Genomic DNA, 24,417 nt, shown 5'->3' on the forward strand with positions numbered 1-24,417 from the left:
TACTCTAATTAGCATTGCATATTTGGCTTTCATATTGGGGAAACAAACACAACAGCATCTCACATGCTTGGGTTAAAGAGAACCTTGAAGTAAGATTTTGTGGAGGTCAAGGGCAACAAGACGCTTAGACATTGCCTACGCGATATTCACTCATCAGATCTATATGGAGATAGCACAACGCTGACACTGTCTTGGATTATGAGGAAAGGATAATATCGAGTCTAATATTGTAGGTTTATAAAAAATAACTTTTATATAGTATATCTTTATGGGTTATACTACAAAGTAGTTTTTCACAGAGTGCTAGTCACTTCCAGAAAGTAGAATTGGGTGTTTCACAGAGGAAGCGACGTTTGAGTTGGGTCTTGAAGCATGAGTAAGAGTCTACCTGACTACTGAAAAAAGTTGAGTGGAAGGCCATTTACAGGAGACAAGGAAATGCAAATTCTTAGGCAGGTAAGGCCACCACTCTTTCTCTCTTGCTCTGGGTCCCATCTTGGAAAGGTGATGGTGAGGGCCTCTGGCTAAGTAAGACCCAGTAACTAGTTCCTTGTTTGGGCTCTGCGTTGGTGGGGTGGGAAGTGGAGGCGGGTGGAATTGAGTCTCCATGCGCCTGCGCTCTGGCAGCCCGACAGCTCTGTGGAGGAGGGCTCGGCCCACCGCTTACTCCCCGCCCCCTCGCGCCTCACCGGCCCACAGCCCTTGCCCTAAGAGGAAGCGAGTCGCGCGCCCGCGCAGACTCCAGGCACTGGCGGGCGCCTGCGCAAGTGCGTCCAGAGCGCGCAGACCGCGGGGTTATTAGAGGTGGAGCGCGGAGAGGGCGCGCGGCAGGAGGCGGTCGTCGTTACGGCGCGAGCGTGGTCACGTGGCCGCTGGTCACCGCCGCCGTCGCCCCGCCCACCCTGTTCTCTTTCTGGTCGGGCGTGCCCGGCTGGTTCCAGGAGCGCCCGGCAGAGACTGAGGGAGAGAGAGAGAGAGAAAGAGGAGGGGAGGAGGAGGAGGATTCAGGGAATAGGAGCTGGGGATTCCTTCTGCGCCACAGGTAAAACAAAATGATGACGATGATAATCATAACAAAAAAGCTGAATCCCCCTGAGCGCCTCTGCCTTCCTCCAGTGCAGCGCCCACATGCACTCGCACCCTCTCCGTCCTCTCCCCCTCAGCCTCTCAGGACCAGTTCTGCCTCCCATTGCGCGGGTGTTGTGACTGCAGCTGCCGCGGTCTCATGGGGAGGCTTGAGGGTGCTGCTGTTGCTTCCGCCGACGAGTGGTTGCTCCGTTCCCCATTTGTGCGCCTCCCGGAGTCGGCGTGGGGGTTGGGTGGCGGGAGGGGTGGCTCGCTCAGCTCCAGGGCGGCAGGGCTAGGGTGGCGGCTTCCTCTACACTGTCTGCCTGCCTCTCTCCCTTACCTGGGAGGTTGGGGTCCTGGCTGGAAAGCCAGCTGCAGCAGGATTGCAGAGTTTGGTGTCTGGACTAGGGCTTAACTTCCTCCTTGAAGATTTCCCTTTTATTTCAGTCTTTGGAAACCCTCTTCCTTCACAAGCCGGAAGCGAAACGGGCCGTATGCTCTAAACCTTTTAAAATGCACCCTTTGCAAGTGAAAGGCCTTTTCTTTTAAGAAAGAAAAGGCAAACGTGAAAAGGCACTATTTAAGTTTATTCACCTTTAAGAACAGGCAAGTTGAGGCCTTTCAGGATATGAGAAAACTTTGCAGAGGGGTTGAACGTTGATCCCCCCCCCACCACTTTTCTTGGAAAAACAAGCACAAACCTGCCAAAACAAGATTCGATTCTATAAATGACCTAGAGTTTGTTCAGCACTAGTTACTATATAATTTTAGTTCCTAGAATATTATTTGTTTTTAAACTTTATATCCTTCAGGTTTTTCTGAATGTTGACTTTCTGGAAAGAGTTTCATTTACTAACTGTAAATTGGGCTAAATCTCAAGTTTTAGAATAGAGGTTGTGTACATTTGGGTCGATTGTTTAGAGATTTCTAGATCTAGTCATTTTTTTTGTACTCTTTTTACATCAAAATAGGGTCCTAATACTACATTTTCTTGGTGTGCTGTCGCACAGAATATTGATTAAAAGTGGGAAACATCCCTCTCATGCCTTGCTGGAAAATAGACGTTGGCACATTTGATTCACTGATACCGGTGGCAAAGTAATCCATTTATATCTTGGTTATTTCTCTTATGAGGCATTCTGATTCCTTTTCTTGGTAATTTTCATTCCATATCTCTCAAATTCAAATTTAATCTTGAGCATTTTAAATTTGTACAGCTAGCTATGCAGTAGAGTCATAGAGAGCAGTGTTTCTCAAACTTCAGTGCGCATTGTCTCACTTGGGGCTCTTGTTAAAAATGCAGATCCTGATTTAGCAGTTCTGTGATTTCTAACGAGCTCTTAGGTACTGCTGGACTAGGGACCATCCTTGAGAAGCAAGGATATAGATATCTAGTGTGCTAAGAAACAAAGTGATATATCAATTAATAATTCACTCTAGATATAGAGGTAGCTTGGGAGAAAGGCAAATGGCCAGAGGAACAGAGAAAGTTTGCCTAGTGAGGTCTCTCATATAGGGTGAGCAGGTCAAGTCCATGCCCCAGGGAAAGGGATAGAAGTTTGGGAGCTGTAAAAACCAGGAAGAATGTTATAGTGTGACTGCATGCTTTGTGGTGTCTGCATCACCTGACCTCGGAGTTTTCCCATAGAAGCTTGGTGCACTTCTAGCTGAAAGATTTGATTAGCTAGGGCTAAATATGGAGTTTTATTAGCACACTTAAAAAAAAATTTGTGGCAGTATAACATAAATTACTTTCAGTGCCGTAATTTTTACAGTCTTTATTCTGTTCTTTACGTTTGTTTCATTTAATTGCTACTAAATAATTTTTATAAGGCAGCACTTTTGAAGCACTGTTTCCAGGACCATTCTAAGTACTCTTCGTATTTTAACTCATTTAATCCTAACAACCTCTGAGGACACTGAAGCAGAGAGAGGGTAAGTCATGCTCAGGGGTACACGGTAAATACCAAGCTGGGATTCTGTCTGACTGATTCCATAGTCCATGCCTTTGTCAGTCTTCTCTGTGCTGCCTATTTAGAAGAAAATAGATTAAATGATATTCTTTTAAATCCTTTACTTTCATTTTGAAATTCAAATGAATCATCATTCTTCTATTTCCCCCATTTTCTTCTACGCCAAAATGAAGAACTTCCTCAATGCTTGTAATCTTTTCTCAAGAAGATATTGAAATTTGCAAGGCATTGTTTTGTTTGCACTTGTTGCCTGGACCAGTCAGTCTTTCTTAAGAGTTCAGTGCCACAGTTTAAAGTAAAAGTAATGTCTACTTCCTTTTGACCCTGCAGGTGTTTTAGCCTTTGATTTTCTGCCTTTACTGATTCCTCCGACCTCCCCACCCTCCCACAATGCGTACATGGTAAATTTATTTTATGTTCTCTATGTTATACTAACAGTTTGTTTTTTGGGGGGGATAACTTTTTATTTTGGAAGTATGTACCTTTAAAAACAACTACTAACACATGTATCATTACCGTATTTTAGCACCAAAAAAAATCAAGAAGGGCAATCTCAGGATGAAGGATGAATTTTTAAATGGAATAATTTGGATTCATAAAAAATTAATATATCCTCTCCCCCTTTTATTTGTGTCTAATCAGTGGAAACTTTGTTCCATGCTGGGACATGCTGAGGATGGTGTTCCTTAACTTTAGTCTGAGGTTTCTCTCAACACAAACAGATCATTGGAATGACAGTACGTACAGTGTGTACTGGAACCTGGAAATTGAAAGGTTTTGCAGGGGGTTTGTGAGCCAATTACAGTGCATTAGTTCTCTATGCACTGGGATAACAGTTTGGAAAGGAAGTCAGTATAACAACAAATTGCTGTTGAAATGCTTTATTAAAAATACATCCCAAGCAAACAAACAAAAAGCACATCCAGTGTTCAGGAATGTGTTTACCATTCTTCAGATTCTTATAAAAATGAAACAATAATGCCTGTGCAATAGTTGAATAACATTAGACATTACATATATTATGAATGAAAAAAGGCCAAGACATTTATATCTGTTAGAATTGTCTGAGTTCTCTGTCTTATTCTCTTTCTTTTAATATTAGGATAGAATTGAAGCTCTTGCAGCATGCTCACTTCCAGCTTTTCTATTTCGCATCCTAATCCTGTGCAATGGGGCACATGGCCACACATACCAGCTCTGCCATGCCTTCTGCCAGGCTTCACACCTGAGCTGGCAAGGGCAAATGATTACTTTTTGTAAATCCAGGGGAGCATTTGTTGCGTGTCCAAATGATGGAAACCTTCTAGTAGGTATTTTCACTTATTTATAACAGTTAAAAAAAATTTTTTTTTTTTTTTACAAACTTGTATTGTGATGTCTGTTATTCTGATGCCATGCTGACCAGTTACTTAGCTTCTCAAAGCTTCCCTTTTCTCATCTTTAAAATGGGAAATAATAGTATTTACCTCACAGGGTTGTTTTGAGGAATAAAGTATAATATATGAAATGCTTAGAACAGTGTGGTGTATAGTGCCATTTTATAAATGTTAGATAGTATGTTCTAACATAGTAGTTGATCCATAGCCATATAATCAATACTGACTATATTTGCACGTTATGAAAATTGTACCTTATTTGGGATAAGGTTATATATGCCAAAAAATAGGAAGTTTGTAGTTTTATTGATAAAATTTAAAAATTGGTATGGTAATGTTCTTACTCCTTTGGAGAGCTAAATATCAATAAATATGGTTTGACAATTCATATCTTTCTAAATCAGGAGGTGGGAGGCTGGGGAAACAAGGAAAGAGATCTTTAGTGGTGGTGTGAAAGGATTGATTAAAATTTTTCAAATGTAGTGTTGTAAAACCTAGGACAGGATCATTGTTTTTTTTTTTTCAAAAAGCTTCTCTCTGTACATCTTTTACCTCCCTCAACTGACTTGTTCAAATAACCCATCTTTCTTTGCATCCTCCAGAGTTGGTCTATAGTCCTTTATCCAAAACTTGTGTGGCATAGGTGTCTCAGAAGTCAAAACTTTGTGGAATTTAAAACATTAATATGGTACATATGCATATCATGAAATTTCCTGTGGCTAGGAGCAATTATCCATACATGTACATATTAAGTTTCACAACAAAATTATAAACATTCACATTAAATAGAATAAAAAAGACTATAAAAAGTCTCATATTCAGGTCAGGTTTTGTTGTCAACTTAGAAAGCAAGTTTTACTTTTGAAAGCTTTTTGTATTTTTGGAATTGGAGAGAAGGGGTGGGGGTCTGAATATGCGTGTGTGTGTGTGTGTGTGTGTCTATATATATATAGTAATTACATTAATCATAGTGCCTGGTTTGTTGACTAGACTGAGAACTCCTGGAGTTTAGGATCTGTATCTTAGCATTTTAGAATTGTAGTATGTATAGGGTCTGACATGCAGTAAGTGCTCATTAAATGTCCGTTACTTTGGATGAAAAACATGTAAAGATAATGTTCAGCCATTGTTCTGTGCTGCACGTGGTTTCTGTGGCTAATTTTAGGAGAATATTTAGTAGTGGCAGATTATGATTTTTCTTAACTAGGTAGATTACTTTTTTGAAACAAAATATCTTTAGAGATTTGAAATAGACATTTGTTCTAGTTTGCTAGCTGCTGGAATGCAATATACCAGAAACGGAATGGCTTTTAAAAGGGGTAATTTAATGAGTTGCTAATTTACAGTTCTAAGGCCGAGAAAATGTCCTAATTACAACAAGTCTATAGAAATATCCAATCAAAGGCATCCAGGGAAAGATACCTTGGTTCAAGAAGGCTGATGAAGTTCAGGGTTTCTCTCTCAAGTGGAAGGGCACTTGGCCAGCACAGAGTTTCTCTCTCAGCTGGAAGGGCACATGGCAAACATGGCGTCATCTGTTAGCTTCTTCTCCTGGCTTTCTGTTTCATGAAGCTCCCCGGAAGGCATTTTCCTTCTTCATCTCCAAAGGTCGCTGGCTGATGGACTCTGCTTCATGGTGCTGCAGCATTCTCTCCTCTCTCTGAATCTCTCTCTCCAAAATGTTTCCGCTTTTATAGGACTTCAGAAACTAATCAAGACCCACTCAAATGGGTAGAGACATGTCGTCCCTTAATCCAGTTTAACAACCACTCTTGGCTAAATCACATCACCCAGGGAGATGATCTCATTACAGTTTCAAACATACAGCATCGAATAGAGATTATTCTACCTTTATGAAATGGGACTTATATTCAAACATGGCTTTTCTTAGGGGGCATACTTCCTTTCAAACCAGCACAACATTATAGATGATTGCAAGATTTCCATAAATTTGTGTTTATAAAGACAAGTGTGTGCACCTTTATCCTTTGCTAGTTCATGAAGCCAGCATTTGGGAGAATGATTTACCCTTTAAAATTTTCTGAGTTTAAGTTTATATGATATTTTATAACAGACTAGCCATGGTATATAAGAAAACCCTTCGGTGGGTGCATTTATGTTAACTTCAATAATCACAGTATGAGAGTTAAGCCTGTCATTAGAAAAGTTTTCTTTTTCTCTATTACAAGAGTAATACCTATTTATTTTATAAAAATGGATGTTCAGAAATAATTATCTGCCCTGTTGAGAATTTCTTAAAGTTTTGTTCAGGGTTATCTTGCCTGGACAGGTGCTGAAAGAACATATGTCAGATTTGTACTACAGGTACTAGTTTGTAAAGAAGAGTAATGAGTGTTTGTCAACACATAAGTTTTATCTCCTAGTGTTGCTGTGTGTCCCTAAGTAAGACAAAAAGCTGAGCCAAAAGTAATCAGGTCCCCACGTCTAATTAGTGAATCTTCAGAATAATTAAATCAGTGAGAAGTAAGTCACCACTTGTGGCTTATCTACCTTGGAGAAAATACACCAGCCCCTGTTATTTGGGGCACAGCAAAAAGACAAATCCCGAGTCACAGGCCCAGGCTGCCGAGGTGTACATTTGGCTTGTTAATAACTGTTCTAGTTTGCTAGCTGCCTGAATGCAATATACCAGAAACGGAATAGCTTTTAAAAAGGGAAATTTAATAAGTTGCTAGTTTACAGTTCTAAGGCCAAAATAATGTCCCAATTAAAGCAAGTCTGTAGAAATGTCCAGTCAAAGGCATCCAGGGAAAGATACCTTGGTTCAAGAAGGCCAGTGAAGTTCAGGGTTTCTCTCTCAAGTGAGAAGGCGCGTGGCGAACACAGTCATGGTTTCTCTCTTGGTTGGAAGGGCACATGGAGAGCAAAGCGTCATCTGCTAGCTTTCTCTCCTGTCTTCCTGTTTCATGAAGCTCTCTGGGAGGCATTTTCCTTCTTCATCTCCAAAGCGCTGGCTGATGGACTCTCTGCTTCATGGTGCTGCAGCACTCTCTGTTCTCTCTCAATCTCCTTCATTCTCCAAAATGTTTCCTCTTTTATAGAACTCCAAAAACTTATTAAGACCCACCCAGATGGGTGGTGACATGTCGTCACCTAATCCAGTTTAACAATCACTCTTGATTAAACAATATCTCCAGGGAGATGATCTGATTACAGTTTCAAACATACAGTATTGAATAGAGATTATGCTGCCTTTATGAAATGAGATTTTTATGAAAACATGGCTTTTCTAGGGTACATGCCTCCTTTCAAACTAGCACAATAACCATTAGAAACTAGGCTCAGCCTCTTTAGGGTTTCCCAGAACAGGCACTTTTGGAGGAGCTGCAGCAGTTGCTTTGCAGGACTCCAAGATGAGTTACTAACATTGTGTCTGTTGCCATCCTGCAGTGAGGTAATGCACTGATTGCTCTATATCCTTGGGTTGGAATTTTGTTTTGGGTGGGTAGGGGAGCTGTGGAAGGAGGGGGTAGATTGGAGAAGTGGAGATGATAGGGAATGGGCAGGTACTGTCACTATTTCTTTTTTTCATCTTCTACATTTATTAAACTAGGCTTCTTTTCCTTTCATGAGATCAAGACTTGTAAGAATGTTCAATTTGATAGGTAGATGTGAGTGGTTTAGGGATGTTTAGAATAAATTGCACTACCTTCAATAATTTCTCTATCCAATTTGAGGGTTAATTTTAATCCATTATTCTTGTGTGTGTGAAAGGTATGTAATGCATGAATGTGGATATACAAATATGTGCTGTGCATACGTATCTTTTTAAAACTAAGAATGGGCCATCATACTATTTTGTTACTTGCATTTGATTTGGGTTTTTTCCCATTTATTTTATGATATTACTCATGTCATTGAAATATTTTCCACGTAATTTTAATATGTCTGCATATTCATTGTATGAATGTATTATAATTTATGTAGTTTTCCATTCTTGGATACCTGTTGTTAATCCTTAACTATGACAAACAGTGCTGTCCTGTCACATTGTTGAAGCCAATATCCCTTTTGTGTATATGCCTTACTTATTTGGTAAAAATTGTTGTGAGTGGAATCATTGGGGCAAACGTTAATAGCTCTTGATAGTACACCATGTTTAAAATGTATGTGTGTGAAGATTTCTCAATAAAAATATTAAAAAGGAATGGAAAAAAAGGGTAATGCCTCCATTTAAGAGTTTTGATATACATTGCCAGATTGTCTACTGAAAGATTCTACCAAGCTTACCCTTTACTATAAAGCTGTACGAGAGGCTCTTTATTTTAATAGTTTTATTGAGATATAATTTACCATATGCTTTCCGATTCTCCTGCCTTCTTGCAGGTTTTAGCATTTTATGTAGTTAGATCTTGCCTGTTCCTTTATGTATCTTGCATAGTCTTTCCCTACCTGTGTTTATGTAGCTATTAATTTATATCTTTTCAAGTATTTTCACTTTTGAGTTTGTAATTATTTCAGAACATATTTAGATGTATAATGTGAAGTAGAGGATCTAAAAACTTATAACCTTAAATGAATTATCTAATTTCTTTCTTTGTGGTTATCAGAAACATTATCACTAAAGATCTCTATTTTGTTCCACTATATTTGTGTGGTTGTGAATGGGATTGTTGTCCTTATACATATATGTATATTTTTCTACTATTGGTAAATAGAAGAGCTATTGATTTTTGTGTATTTATTTTATAACCAGTCACTTTCTGAATCTCTTATTTATCCTAATGGTTTTTCAGTTGGTTCTCTTAAGATTTTCCAGGTAAATAATCATGCCATCTGGAGCAATAATTTTTTTTTTCCTTTTTTTTTTTTTTTATTAATTAAAAAAAATTAACAAAACATTTAGAAATCATTCCATTCTACATGTACAATCAGTAATTCTTGATATCATCACATAGTTGCATATTCATCATTTCTTAGTACATTTGCATCGATTTAGAAAAAGAAATAAAAAGACAACAGAATAAGAATTAAAACGTTACTAGAGAGAAAAAAAAAACCTATACCTCACATGCAGCTTCATTCAATGTTTTAACATAATTGCATTACAATTAGGTAGTATTGTGCTGTCCATTTCTGAGTTTTTATCCAGTTCTGTTGCACAGTCTGTATCCCTTCATGGAGCAATAATTTTTGTGTAACATGTTTTTTCATGATTAATTTTCATTTGTGGAAGCTGTGCTGGAATGACTTTCTTAATTTTTTTTTTTTTTTTATTCCTTAACTTTTTTTTTTATTTTTAATTTTTTTATTAATCAAAAAAAAGAAATTAACACAACATTTAGAAATCATTCCATTCTACACATGCACTCAGTAATTCTTAGTATCATCACATAGATGTATGATCATCATTTCCTAGTACATTTGCATTGATTTAGGAAAAGAACTAGCAAAACAGCAGAAAAAGATATAGAATGTTAATATAGAGAAGAGAATTAAAATAATACTAATAAAAAAATATATATATATAAAAAAGGAAAAAGAAAAAAACAAAAACAAAAGATACAAACAAACAAACAAACAAACAAAAAACTATATTTCAGGTGCAGCTTCATTCAGTGTTCCAACATAGTTACATTACACTTAGGTATTATTGTGCTGTCCATTTTTGAGTTTTTGTATCTAGTCCTGTTGCAGTCTGTATCCCTTCAGCTCCAATTACCCATTATCTTACCCTGTTTCTAACTCCTGCTGGTCTCTGTTACCAATGATATATTCCAAGCTGATTCTCGAATGTTGGTTCACATCAGTGGGACCATACAGTATTTGTCCTTTAGTTTTTGGCTAGACTCACTCAGCATAATGTTCTCTAGGTCCATCCATGTTATTACATGCTTCATAAGTTTAGTCTGTCTTAAAGCTGCATAATATTCCATCGTAGGTATACGCCACAGTTTGTTTATCCACTCGTTTGTTGATGGACATTTTGTCTGTTTCCATCTCTTTGCAATTGTAGATAATGCTGCTATAAACACTGGTGTGCAAATGTCCATCTGTGTCTTTGCCCTTAAGTCCCTTGAGTAGATACCTAGCAGTGGTATTGCTGGGTCGTAATCCATTCTGCCATTCTATGTCTTTTGATTGGGAAATTCAGTCCATTAACTTTTAGTGTTATTACTGTTTGGATAATATTTTCCTCTAACATTTTGCCTTTTGTATTATATATATCATATCTGATTTTCCTTCTTTCTACACTTTACTCCATACCTCTCTCTTCTGTCTTTTCGTATCTGACTCTAGTGCTCCCTTTAGTATTTCTTGCAGAGCTGGTCTCTTGGTCACAAATTCTCTCAGTGACTTTTTGTCTATAAATGTTTTAATTTCTCCTTCATTTTTGAAGGACAGTTTTGCTGGATATAGAAGTCTTGGTTGGCAGTTTTTCTCTTTTAGTAATTTAAATATATCATCCCACTGTCTTCTAGCTTCCATGGTTTCTGCTGAGAAATCTACACATAGTCTTATTGGGTTTCCCTTGTATGTGACAGATTGTTTTTCTCTTGCTGCTTTCAAGATCCTCTCTTTCTCTTTGACCTCTGACATTCTAACTAGTAAGTGTCTTGGAGAACGCCTATTTGGGTCCGTTCTCTTTGGGGTGCGCTGCACTTCTTGGATCTGTAAATTTAGGTCTTTCATAAGAGTTGGGAAATTTTCAGTGATAATTTCTTCCATTAGTTTTTCTCCTCCTTTTCCCTTCTCTTCTCCTTCTGGGACACCCACAACATGTATATTTGCGCGCTTCATATTGTCATTCAGTTCCCTGATCCCCTGCTCAAGTTTTTCCATTCTTTTCCCTATAGTTTCTGTTTCTTTTTGGAATTCAGATGTTCCATCCTCCAGTTCACTAATTGTAGCTTCTGTCTCTTTAGATCTACCATTGTAGCTATCCATTGTTTTTTCCATTTTTTCTTCTTTGTCCTTCACTCCCATAAGTTCTGTGATTTGTTTTTTCAGATTTTCTATTTCTTCTTTTTGTTCAGCCCATGTCTTCTTCATGTCCTCCCTCAATTTATTGATTTGGTTTTTGAAGAGTTTTTCCATTTCTGTTCGTATATTCAGCATTAGTTGTCTCAGCTCCTGTATCTCATTTGAGCTATTGGTTTGTTCCTTTGACTGGGCCATATCTTCAATTTTCCGAGTGTCATCCATTATTTTCTGCTGGTGTCTGGGCATTTGATCAGATTTCCCTGGGTGTGGGACCCGGCTGGTTGAAAGGTTTTTCTGTGATATCTCTGGGCTGTTTTTCTTTTCCTGCCCAGTAGGTGGCGCTCGTCTGTCTGCGGGGCCCACCAGTAAAAGATGCTGTGGCTCCTTTAACTTGCCAATCTGAATCTCGCAGTCGGCCCGGGAAACCGCGCGTGGAGGGGGGGGGTCGCCAGTCACGGCTTGGGGGAGTGCCGGTCCAAATTGCCCAGCTGGCCCGAGACGCCAAGCGTGGCGGGAGGGCCCCGCTATCCAACGTTCCCAGTCAGACCAGGGAGCCACGTGCGTGGAGGGGACCCCAGTCGCCAGCCGCCCTGGCCGGGAAAACGCGCGCCCCTCGGTTATCTCACCGCAGCGGATTCTCCCTGCCCGTTCAGCCGTTCCAGAATGGGGTACGCTGTCTTTTTGGTCTCTGTCGTGGCTCTGGGAGCTGTTTTGTATTGTTTCTGTTTCTTTAGTTGCTTTTCTGGAGGAGGAACTAAGACCCACGCGTCTTACTAAGCCGCCATCTTCTCTGGAGGTCCGACTTTCTTAATTTTGTTGACTTGAAATACAGTGTTTTGATATAGTACCACTGTGATTTGATCTAGTCAGCTCTCAAAAGAGTTTTAAAATATCTGGGAAACCACTCTACCAGATTATCGCTAAGGGACCCTTTTAGCTTAGAGGTTTTGTGATTCTCCTTTTTTTTTTTTTAAATAAATTTTTTATTTATTGAGTTTATTGAATGGCTTTTAAAAAATAATGGTAGTTGCAGAAGTTTAATGAAATGTCTTTTGATGTAAATAAACATACAATTATTTACAAGTAAAATATAAAGACATAGTGGTGAGTTAAATAAGCCAGATGCAAAGGACAAATATTGTATGATTTCACTGATAAAGAATAAATAGAATAACCAAATTCATAGAGCTAGAAACTAAAATATAGTTTACTTGTAGCCTAAGGAGGGGTTTAGGGATGGGGAATTAATGCTTAAATTGTGCAGTTTTTATTTGGGTTGACTGTGAAGTTTTGCTAACGGATCATGGTGATGGTAGCTCCACCTTGTGAACATAATTATATATTTGATTGCGGTTATAAGGTAGAATTTTTAGGTTGTATATATGTTATTAGAATAAAAATTTAAACAAACATAAGAATGTACAACAAAGAATGTGTAACCCTGTTATAGATGATGCACTGCAGTTAATAGAAGTATAGAAACATTCTTTCGTGAATTGTAGGAAAAGTACCATATTAACACATGGTGTCATAGGGTGGTATATGGCAGCCCTGTATTTTAGTGTCATTTTATTTGTAAGTCTAAAACATGTTTTTTTTTAAAAAAGTGACCTCTATTCCTATCCTTCTTCAACAGTAACTATATTTTTCTCTTTTTGCTATTATTCATATAGCTTCTTGACTTGAAAATTTTGTGCCTATAAGTCAATTTTAATCGGTTTTATGTTCTGTTTTAATTTCATCTTTCATAAATCTTTTTGCTGCATAATTTGTTATTAACCTCACTATATATCGTGAAGTTGGATTTTCGTATCTAAGAGTATGCACTGTTTTAATTTTTATACTTTTTGCCAAACTGTCCTATAGAAAGATAGTACTGATTTATACCCCAGCTTTCAGTGCAAGAGAGAACTCCTGTGTTTTTTTTCTGTGAGAATTTAATGAAAAGCATCAGGCACATAAGAAATCCTCCAAAAAAGTGCTAATTCCTAAAGCCTGAACTCCACTCTATTCTTTTGTTTTTTTTTTTTTGAGCAGGTAGTTGACTATTTTCTTTTAAAAAAATACCTCTTTATAAAATACAGAGAAATATAAAATAATAACACAGGTCCTTAATTTACTGCCTAGATACCTGTTACTGATTTTTATAAATATATTTTAAATTGGTAATTTAAAATTGGGGTAGGGATGATGCCCCATTTTTTTTTAAAGCATTTTTTATTGTGAAATATAACATACATACAAAAAAAGCAATACATTTCAAAGTACATTTTAACAAGTAGTTATAGAACAGATTTCAAAGTTTGGTGTAGGTAAGCGTTCCAGAATGTCAGGTTTTTTTCTTCTAATTGCTCAAAGATGTGGGAGAGTAAAAAGAAATATCAGTATAATGATTCAGCAGTCATACTCACTTGCTAAATCCTCATTTCTCTGTTATAACTCTGCCTTCTTTAATCCTTCTCCTGATCTTTAGGGATATTCGGGTTATGCCCATTCTAGCTTTTTTCATTGAAAAGGGTTGTTGTCAATATGGGATGGAAGATGGAACTGGATTATATTCTTGGAGAGACTGGCACCTCTGGTTTCAGGACTTACCTGGTGTAAGAATCACCTGAAGAGTTTATATTTCTGAAGAGTAAGCTTAGTGTGTGCAACTTTTGTAGGATCTCAGCTAGAACCCTGGATTTTCTTTGGGGTTAACAGGAGTGGTGTTGGTTGGGGTTTGGGCAAACTGTGGCACTTAGCAATGTCTAGCTGATGTTGCATTAAGTGTAGCTTCCAGCATAGCCTCATGACTGTATTTGAACTCTCTTAGCCACTGAAGACCTTATTTTGTACAGTTCTTTCCCCACTTTTGGTCAGGAAAGCAGTGTGATCTCACGATCCCAGGGCCAGACTCATCTCTGGAAGTCATGTCCCACATTGCCAGGGAAACTCACACCCCTGGATGTCTTTTCTTAGGTAGGGGGCCGGGTAATGATTTTACTTGCAGGGTTGGGCTTAGAGAGAGAGACCTCTCTCTCTGGAAGTAACTCTTAGGCATAATTGTAGGCAGGCCTAGTTTATTCACTACAGAAATAAGTATCGTAAGAGCCAACCTCAAGATCTTTGGCCTATTAATTTGGAAGTCCCTAGTGTTTGAGAGAGTAACAGGGGTTTCTCAGGTGGGAGAGTTTAATAGTTCAATACTTTTTTTCTCCAGTCCCTCAGAGAACTTTGCCAGTACTTTCTAATTATTTGTCCAACCTACTGTACGATGTATCTGGATATTACATTAAGCTATACTGAGTTACAAGCTCTTGTTACTATTCTGGGCTCCGTGTGTTTGGGTTTTTTAAATGAACTACGCAGACAAGTTGAGTTAGATTGTGTGCTGTAGAAAATTTAGGATTTGAATAAAATAAAGCTCTCTTCCTTTGGAGAGAACTCATTTTTCCATAATGTTGCCATGACAGAGTATTAGAAATCATTGCATTTGGTAGTCTATCAGCATAAATTGATTGGTTTTATTTTTATTTCAATACCTATTTAAGCCCTCTGTAAATTTTTTGGGTATTCTTTTTATTATCTTAATGATTTTCAAGTGTTTTTTGTGTTTTATAATTTTTAACTTTTTTCCTCTTAATACATATTAAAATGTACCCATTCTTTTCAGTTTATAAATTTTTTTTTCCACATTAAGTGCTGTTTTTGTATAGTCCCATTTGTCTTTTTTCTTTGTGTCTTCTGCTTTTGGAGTAATTCTTGGAGAGTTTTTCTCTAGGACAACATTATAAAACTCTTAATATTTGATACATACTAATTTTTTAATTAGAAAAGTTGTAGGTTTACAGAAAAATTGTGCATAAAATAGAGAGTTCCTGTATACCATATTATTGGCATCTTGCATTAATGTGGTTCATTTGTTACATTTCATGAAAGAACACTGATGATTGTACTATTAGCTATAGTTCATTGTTTTCAGTTGGGTTCACTGTGTTTTACAGTCCTTTTTTTAAAATTAATTTTTAATGTTTCATGTTAATCTTTGACCCATTTGGAAATACTTTTTTTTTTTTTTTTTTTTTTTTAAAGGAAAGACAGAGAGAAGGAAGGAAGGATAGAAGGAAGGAAGGGAAACATTTTTAAACATTTTCTTGTTTTATTGTATTCTGTTTCTCCGTTTTTGTTACATGGGCTGGGGCCGGGAATCGAACCGAGGTCCTCCGGCATAGCAGGCAAGCACTTTGCCCGCTGAGCCACCGCGGCCCACCCCAAATACTTTTTTATGTACAGAGAAAATACCCAAATTTATCCTCTTAAACATTTGAAAGACTGATTAGTATGTGTCTTGGGGAAGTCCTGTTTGGATTTATTCTATTTAGAGTTTGTTGAGCTTCTCTGACTTGTATATTTATGTCCTTTAAAAGGGTTGGGAAGTTTTCCACCATTATATCCTCAGCTAATCTTCCTAGCCTTTTACGCTTCTGTTCTCTTTCTGGGACACCAATGATTCTTAGATTTGTGCGCTTTGTTTTGTACATCATTTCCCTGAGATCCAATTCAAATTTTTCCATCTTTTTTGCCATTTGCTGTTTTGAGTGTTCATAATCAGTTGTCCTGTCCTCTATCTTGCTTATTCTTTCTTCTGCATCTTCAAATCTGCTGTGCCTCTAGTATGTTTTTTATTTGGTTTACAGAATCTTCAGTCTGTGATATCTGCTATTTTTCTGTTTATTCTTTCAAATTTTTTATGCTCTGCTGGTGTCTTCTTGCTCTCCTTGATGTCATTAGCCATCCCATTTATTTTATTTAGTAGAGTTATATGAACATCTTTGATTAGTTGTTCCAGTGTCTGTGTTTCCTCTGGTGTTCTGTTTTGGTTGTTAGGCTGGGCTATATCTGTCTGCATTGTAATATGCTTAGTGATCTTCTGTTGTTTTCACTGCATGTAAATATCTTGATTGATTTACTTTGAAAGTTGATTTCCTTCAGTAGCCTAATGCCTTGTATTTTCATGATGTATGTGTAGCAGGATACAGTGCACGGGGTGGGGCACAACAGTGGGGTGATGTGTTGCAGCGCAAGGAGAGGCACAGGTTGGGGATGCTGTGTTGATGCCTGTGAATGTGAGCGCCCAGCAGTGGAGGGGAGGATGTGGTTGTGCAGGTGCACAGGTCTGGGGGCATGGCCCTGTTGTGTACTGGTCTAGGGCACAGGGCCCTTTGTGTGCATGCACATGGATCACGTTACACCTGCATGGGCTGGGGGCAGATGTGACACGGCTGCACATGTCAGCACTTTCCCAGAGCTGGGGGATGCGACTGGGGGTTGTGCATATGTGCAGGTTTAGGAGTGCCGTAAACTGATGTACTTGTGCACAGAGCTTAGGGCGGATGGAGTGGGGTTGCACGATTGTATGGCTGGTGTAGCCTGGGTATGGAGGTAAGCGCCTGCAGCCTTTATACACTGTTGCTGTTGACTGCCTGCAGGGGCAAGGACTAGGAGGTAGGGCTCTGGAGGGGCGGAACGAGACTGCAGTTTTGCACAAGAAGTGTGTTGGGGTGGGGCAGGCCTGGGGTGGGGTTGTGGGCCAAGTACATGTGCAAGGAATTGGCAGGGCTGGGGTGCTTGGAACGTGGAGAGTGGGGGCAGGTGACTGGGTTCAGGTGCATGGGGTATGGGGTGAGTCACAGGTCACTGGCCTGTGCTGGTGAGGGTAGCGCTTTCAAGGAACACAGCTTAGCTTACTTCCTGGTGCTCATCTCCCCATGCATACACTCCTGAGGCCTCTGGGCTTCTGCATTAGCCAAATGGCATCTGGTTTTCTGCTTCTCAGTTCCTCGGTTTTTGCAACCAGGGCCTCCCTATGTGGTGCAGAAGATTCTTCCCGGTCGCTTACACCCTGGAATCGCTTCTCAGTGACTCTCCAGTCCCTTTAGCTGTTCCTTGGAGCAAGAGTTGAATTTGATTTATACTATTCCGCCGTCTTCCTGGAGCATTCCCCTAAATTTATTCTTGTTCAGATAACTAGCCAGTCTTTGAAGTAAATTTAATAATTTACCTTTTCTTCCCTGGTTTGAAACACATCTGTATTTTATTTTAACTGCCTATATGTTCTTGGGTCTTTTTATGGAATCCTGATTCTGTTCCATTGATCTATTGTCTTTATGCATCAGTACCAATTTCCTTTTGCTTTTCATACATCATAAAGGGCCAATTTGTTCTGTTTCAGAATTTTTTTCACTGGGCTCATATATTTATTTTCATGAATTCTTGTATGTTTTTTGTATGTGATTCTCTTTAGTTTTACATGTAGGAAATATTCTGCAAACAATGGTGAATTTTTCCTTTTCCTTTCTAGTGTTTATACCTCTTCATTGTTTGCCTATCTTATTCTATTAGCTGTCATTTTTGGAATAATTTTAACTAACAGATATGGCAGCCAAGCCCTTCCCCTTTAATGGTAATCGTTCTAACGTTGCTCCAATAAACATTATGCATCCTTTTGTGTAGGGTGTGTGTATGTGTGTGTGTGTTTTAAAATCATACATATTATTTCTGTTAGGATTACATACTGATTATCAAATGTCTTTTTGTTTTCTTTTGATATAATTGCATGGTTATTTAGATTAGATTTTTAAAATATGGAATTACTCATGTTCTTGGAGAGACCCTTATTTGTTTGTGGCGTGTCACTTTTCTACTATGATGTGGGTTTCTTTTTGCTACTACTTTGTTTTGAAGGTTTGCTGCAATGGAAGTATAACAGGAATAACTTTCCATTTATGTGCGTTTAGTGTCAGTGTTGTATTGGCATTGACAAAATAATATGGGAGGTTTACTTTGAAGCAGTGTGAGTAGCATGGGATTGAAAGAATTCACCTTTTCTTTGTTTAGATCTCATGCTCTTTGTGGAGTAGTTCTTTGTCTATTTGTCTCAGTTTCTTCATTGGTTGTTTTTAGATTTTCTCTCATTCCTTGAATCAGTTTTTTAAAAAAAATTATTTATTTATTAATTAAAAAATTAAGAACAAACAAAAACATTAACAAATCATTCTGTTCTACATATAATCAGTAATTCTCAATATCATCACATAGTTGCATATTCATCATTTCTTAGAACATTTGCATCAACTCAGAAAAAGAAATAAAAAGACAACAGAAAAAGAAATAAAATGATAACAGAGGCAAAAAAAAGATTGTACATACCATACCCCTTACCCCTCGCTTTCATTTATCACTAGCATTTCAAACTAAATTTATTTTAACATTTGTTCCCCCTATTATTTATTTTTATTCCATATGTTCTACTCGTTTGTTGATATGATAGATAAAAGGAGCATCAGACACAAGGTTTTCACAATCACACAGTCACATTGTGAAAGCTATATCATTATTCAATCATCATCAAGAAACATGGCTACTGGAACACAGCTCCACATTTTCAGGCAGTTCCCTCCAGCCTCTCCACTACATCTTGAATAACAAGGTGATATCTATTTAATGCATAAGAATAACGTCCAGGATAACCTCTTGACTCTGTTTGGAATCTCTCAGCCATTAACACTTTGTCTCATTTCGCTCTTCCCCCTTTTGGTTTTCTCAGTCCGTTGATGCTGAGTCTTAGCTCATTCTAGGGTTTTTCTCAATCCCTTGATGCTGAGTCTCAGCTCATTCCAGGATTTCTATCCCATGTTGCCAGGAAGGTTCACACCCCTGGGAGTCATGTCCCACGTAGACAGGGGGAGGGTGGTGAGTTTGCTTGTTTTGTTGACTGGAGAGAGAGGCCACATCTGAGCAACAAAAGAGACTCGCTTGGGGGTGACTCTTAGGCCTAAGTTTTAAGTAGACTTGACCTATCCTTTGTGAGGTTAAGTTTCATATGAACAAACCCCAAGACTGGGGGCTCAGCCTATAGCTTTGGTTGTCCACACTGCTTGTGAATATCAAGAATTTCAATTTGGGGAAGTTGAATTTCTCCCCGTTCTCACTATTCCCCTAAGGGGACTTTGCAAATACTTTTCCCCTCACTGATCAAATCACTCTGGGATTCATGGGGGCATCACTGTGGACAAACCAACAAAATCTCATGTCCTACCCAAGATTCCAAGTACTTAAGGTGTTCAATCAAGCTATTTACATAAGTTATATTAAGAAAGGCACTAGTCAAAATATTAATTTTGTACCAAATAAATATTTTTTGTTTAGTCTCACACATAAGTTGAAATTTTAAAATATTAATTACCATCTATTTTCAGCACCCTGCAGTAATGACATTCCTTTGTTCTTCCTCATGCACAGACATTTTTTAAATTTGTACATTTAGTCACCATTATTATACACTCTAGGCATTCCTGGCTTATACCATCTCAATTTTTATCGTCTTTCTTTCTGATTTCATTTATGCCCCAGCCCTCCTCCCTGTATCATTCTCACATGCAGCTTCATTCAGTGTTTTAACATAATTGTATTACAGTTAGGTAGTATTGTGCTGTCCATTTCTGAGTTTTTATATTCAGTCCTGTTGCACAATGTGTATCCCTTCAGCTCCAATTACCCAATATCTTACCCTATTTCTATCTCCTCATGGTCTCTGTTACCAACGAAATATTCCAAGTTTATTCACTAATGTCAGTTCATATCAGTGAGACCATACAGTATTTGTCCTTTTGTTTTTGGCTAATCTCCCTCAGCATAATGTTCTCAATGTCCATCCATGTTGTTACATACTTCATAACTTTATTCTGTCTTAAAGCTGCATAATATTCCAAAACGAGTTTGTTTAGCCACTCGTCTATTGATGGACATTTTGACTGTTTCCATATCTTTGCAATTGTAAATAATGCTGCTATAAACATTGGTGTGCAAATGTCCATTTGTGTCTTTACCCTTACGTCCTTTGTTGATAATGGCCATTCTCGTGGGTGTGAGATGATATCTCTTTGTGGTTTTGATTTGCATTTCTCTAATGGCCTGGGAAGTTGAGCATCTCTTCATGTGCCTTTTGGCCATTTGTATTTCCTCTTCTGAGATGTGTCTGTTCAAGTCTGTTTTCCATTTTGTAATTGGATTGGCTGTCTTTTTGTTGTTGAGTTGAACAATCTCTTTATAAATTCTGAATATTAGACCTTTATCTGATATATCGTTTCCAAATATTGTCTCCCGTTGTGTAGGCTGTCTTTTTACTTTCTTGATGAAGTTCTTTGATGCACAAAAGTGTTTAATTTTGAGGAGTTCCCATTTATTTATTTCTTTCTTCTGTGCTCTTGCTTTGGGTGTAAGGTCTGTAAAACTGCCTCCAAGTACAAGATTTATAAGATATTTCCCTAAATTTTCCTCTGTTTTATGGTCTTAGACCTAATGTTTAGATCTTTGATCCATTTTGAGTTAACTTTTGTATAGGGTGTGAGATATGGGTCCTCTTTCATTCTTTTGCATATGGATACCTTGGATCAGTTTTGATAATTCATTTTTTTCCCAGAAAAATCATTCATTTCATTAATATTTATCATAATTTAATAAATATTGGGATTGTTCCTCCCTTTTTTGTTATTCTTGATTTTTTGATTATTTACTACGATTCTGTTTCTTGGCAGAGTGAAGACTGGACTCAGATGTTTTTGTGTCATCTTTTTACTGTTCTGGCTAAGTTTCTGAGAGTTTCAAATGTAGAATTTTTGTTCTTTATAGATATTGCTGATGGGGGAGAAGTCAGTAGGCCAGTAAATTCAACAGCAACTGTATATCTTTTATTTGGGAAATAGTTTTTGAATCTTGCCCACCTCTTAATAGTTTTATAATATTCGTGGAACTGATCTGATTTGGGAATTTGGCCAAATTCTATCCTAGACAGTAGTACCATTGAATCAAATTGAATCAAGACAAATTTCTCAGTGTTAAATATTCCCCCAAAATGAAGCTTTTAGTGATTGAAATAAAAAAATAGGAAATCTTTTAAAGTTGAAAGCAGGGTAAGGTGGTCAGCTAGGTTACATGGACAAAATGTCTCTCTGAAAACAATTAGAAATGCTGGATAAAATGTAATTCCTTTTTTTTTTTTTTCCCTTAAGACAAAGTAAGAAATCACCAGACCAAAATCTACCAAAATCTGATAAATCTACATTAAATCAGAAATTCAGAGAGGTAAACAGAATCAAAGCAAATTCCTCTCAGGAAAAACACATTTTTATCTTAGACCCAAGGGAAGTTCCACGATTAATTTTGCAAAGAATTAGCTCACAATAAAATATAACCAAGCACACAGGAGGGAAGCAAAGCACCACAAATAAGAAGTAGCAAAAATAACAGAAGTAGACTCTCAAAAATTAGAGATATTCAAATTGTCATATACAGATTATAAAACAATGGTGTTTATTATGTTTACTAAAAAAGATGGAAAATATCTGTAGGGAACAGAAAATCTACCAGATTTGAAAATGACCTGAACAGAACTTCTAGAAAAATACAGTAATTATGACAAAAAACTGAGATGTTAATACCAGATTAGTACAATTGAAGAGGCAGTTAATGAACTGAGCATAGGAAGGAAGAAATTAATCAGAATGTAGTATAGAAAGACATGGAAATAGATAGTGAGGAAAGTTAAGATACATAAAACAAAAATGAGAAGGCCTAACACATACTTTGTTAGTTTTCCTGGAGCAGAAGACAGATATATGGAGAAGGAGGAGGCCATATTTGAAAAGATAATGACTGAAAGTTTTTCAGAGCTGATGAAAAATGGCAGTCCACCGATTCAAGAAGCCCACTGAATTGCAAGCAGATAGTTGATAGAAATTCACATCTAGACACCACGTAGTAAAATGAAGAACACCACCAACAAAGAGAATAACTTAAAAGTTGCCAGAGAACAAAAGGCATTGCCTTCAAAGTAGCTGTGGTGGCTAAACTGATGGCTCACTGTTGATTAGTAAAATGAAAGCTAGAAGACAGTGGATATTTTAGTATGCTGGAAAAAAAATGCCAATCTAGAATTCTGTATCTGATGAAATACATTTTAAGAGTAAGGGCAAAATGGAGACATTTTCAGACAAAATTTAAAATATTACTCCTTTATTTTAAAGTAAATGAACGTGTACATATATATATATTTTTTTCAAAGGTGCTAGTGTTTCTTAGTGAAAGATTAAAACATGACTAAGAAATCTTGAGTGTCACAGTATTTTATTCTCAGAAAATTGTTGTGTTTGTGCTTAGTCAGTAGCAGTACTTTTACCAGTACATTACTCCAACTTGTGGATCTGTCCTCTGTTCAGAATATTCAATGTTAAAGCAAACCTTTCCTGGTGAATAAAGCATGCCTTTAATTCTTACTGTTTGATATTAAAAGTCATATCATAGTCTAATCAACAAATGGTTCTGGTAAAATTGGATATCCACGTGTGTGATGGTTATGAATATATTTTAGTTTGCTAACTGCTGGAATGCAAATATAGCAAGAACAGAATAGCTTTTTAAAAGGGGAATTTAATAAGTTGCTTGTTTACCATTCTAAAGTCGAGAAAATGCCCCAATTAAAACAAGTGTATAGTAACGTCCAATCAAAGGCATCAAAGGATGCCTTTTCAAGAAGGCTGATGAAATTCAGGGTTTCTCTCTCAAGTGAGAAGGCACATGTTGAACACAGTCAGGGTTTCTCTCTCAGCTGGAAGGACACATGGTGAACATGGCATCATCTGCTAGCTCTCTCCTGGCTTCGTGTTTCGTGAAGCTCCCTGGGAGCTTTACTTCTTCATCTCCAGAGGTTGCTGGCTGGTGAACTCTCTGCTTCTCGTGACTATGTCATTCTTCTCTACTCTCTCCAAATCTCTCACTTTCTCCAAAATGTTTCCTCTTTTATAGGATTCTAATAAACTAGTCAAGACCCACCTGAATGGGTGGAGACATATATCTACCTAATCCAGTTTAACAACCACTCTTGATTGAGTCACATCTCCAGGGAGATGATCTAATTACAGATTCAAACATACAATACTGAGTAGGGATTAGAAGAAATGGCTGCCTTTACAAAATGGGATTAGGATTAAAACATGGCTTTTCTAGGGTACATATATCCTTTCAAACCAGCACAGGGTATTTCTTCCTTATTCTGTTATGGTTATGTTTATCTGTGTGCATGAAGTAAATATTTTTGTTTTCTTTGTTATCCCATCCTCTTGGCATATGACATAAGTTGTATTAGCTTCATCTTGAAGTATTTAATTATAGGATATCAAGTTTAAGAGGGAATTTTATCTAAGGATTTGTATCCTTTTCTGGGCAGAGTTAGTGTGTTTCTGGTTATATGCAGGGCATTTGAGTATTGTTTAGGCAAAAATATGATTGTTCTTTTTATTTAGAGGTTTGGTATGGTGTGAGGATATGTGTATGGCTACCAAGTTGACAAGAGGTGAAAACTGTGTTGGTTAAGTTCATGTGTAAACTTGGTCAGATTATGGTGTCTAGTTGTTTGGTCAAACCAACACTGCCTGATTATTACTGTGAGGACATTCCTTCAGGGGAGTTCTTAGTGTATGCTGGCTGTATGGAATTATTTTTTTTAATAATCTTTTATTGTGTATATATATATATGTACAAAGCAATGAAAGAAAAAAGCAGTAGTTTTCAAAGCACTCTTCAGCAAGTAGTTACAGGACAGATCCCAGAGTTTGTCATGGGCTACCATACCATCATCTCAAATTTTCCCTTCTAGTTGCTCCAGAACATTGGAGGCTAGAAGGAATAAAATATTTTTTATTTCTTAAAAATAAAATCGATTTTTTAATTTTCTTTTTTTGTGAAATAACGTATGCAAAAAGCAATAAATTTCAAAGCACATTGCAACAATTTGTTGTAGAACAGATTTCAGTTTGGTATGAGGTACAGTTCCATAATTTTAGGTTTTTACTTCTAGCTCATCTAAGATACTGGAGACTAAAAGAAATATCAATATAATGATTTTGCAATCATACTTGTTTGTTAAACCCTACCTTCTCTGTATAACTCCACCATCAACTTTGATCTTTCCCCACTCTTTAGGGGTATTTGGTCTATGCCCATTCTATTTTTTTCAT

General features: G+C 37.5%; 1 protein-coding gene across 1 annotated transcript in view; it reads left to right on the forward strand.

The window, feature by feature from the left end:
• Nucleotides 1-868: 868 nt before the first annotated feature.
• TBC1D5 (TBC1 domain family member 5) overlaps nt 869-24,417 on the forward strand; it is a 741,161-nt gene continuing 717,612 nt past the window's right edge. Inside the window, exon 1 of the mRNA XM_077130039.1 lies at nt 869-1,042. The gene's annotated coding sequence lies outside the window, so the exon portion shown is untranslated. The remainder of the gene's footprint in view (nt 1,043-24,417) is intronic.

This window comes from Tamandua tetradactyla, chromosome 15 (genome assembly GCF_023851605.1).
Source record: "Tamandua tetradactyla isolate mTamTet1 chromosome 15, mTamTet1.pri, whole genome shotgun sequence".
Lineage (NCBI taxonomy): Eukaryota > Metazoa > Chordata > Mammalia > Pilosa > Myrmecophagidae > Tamandua > Tamandua tetradactyla.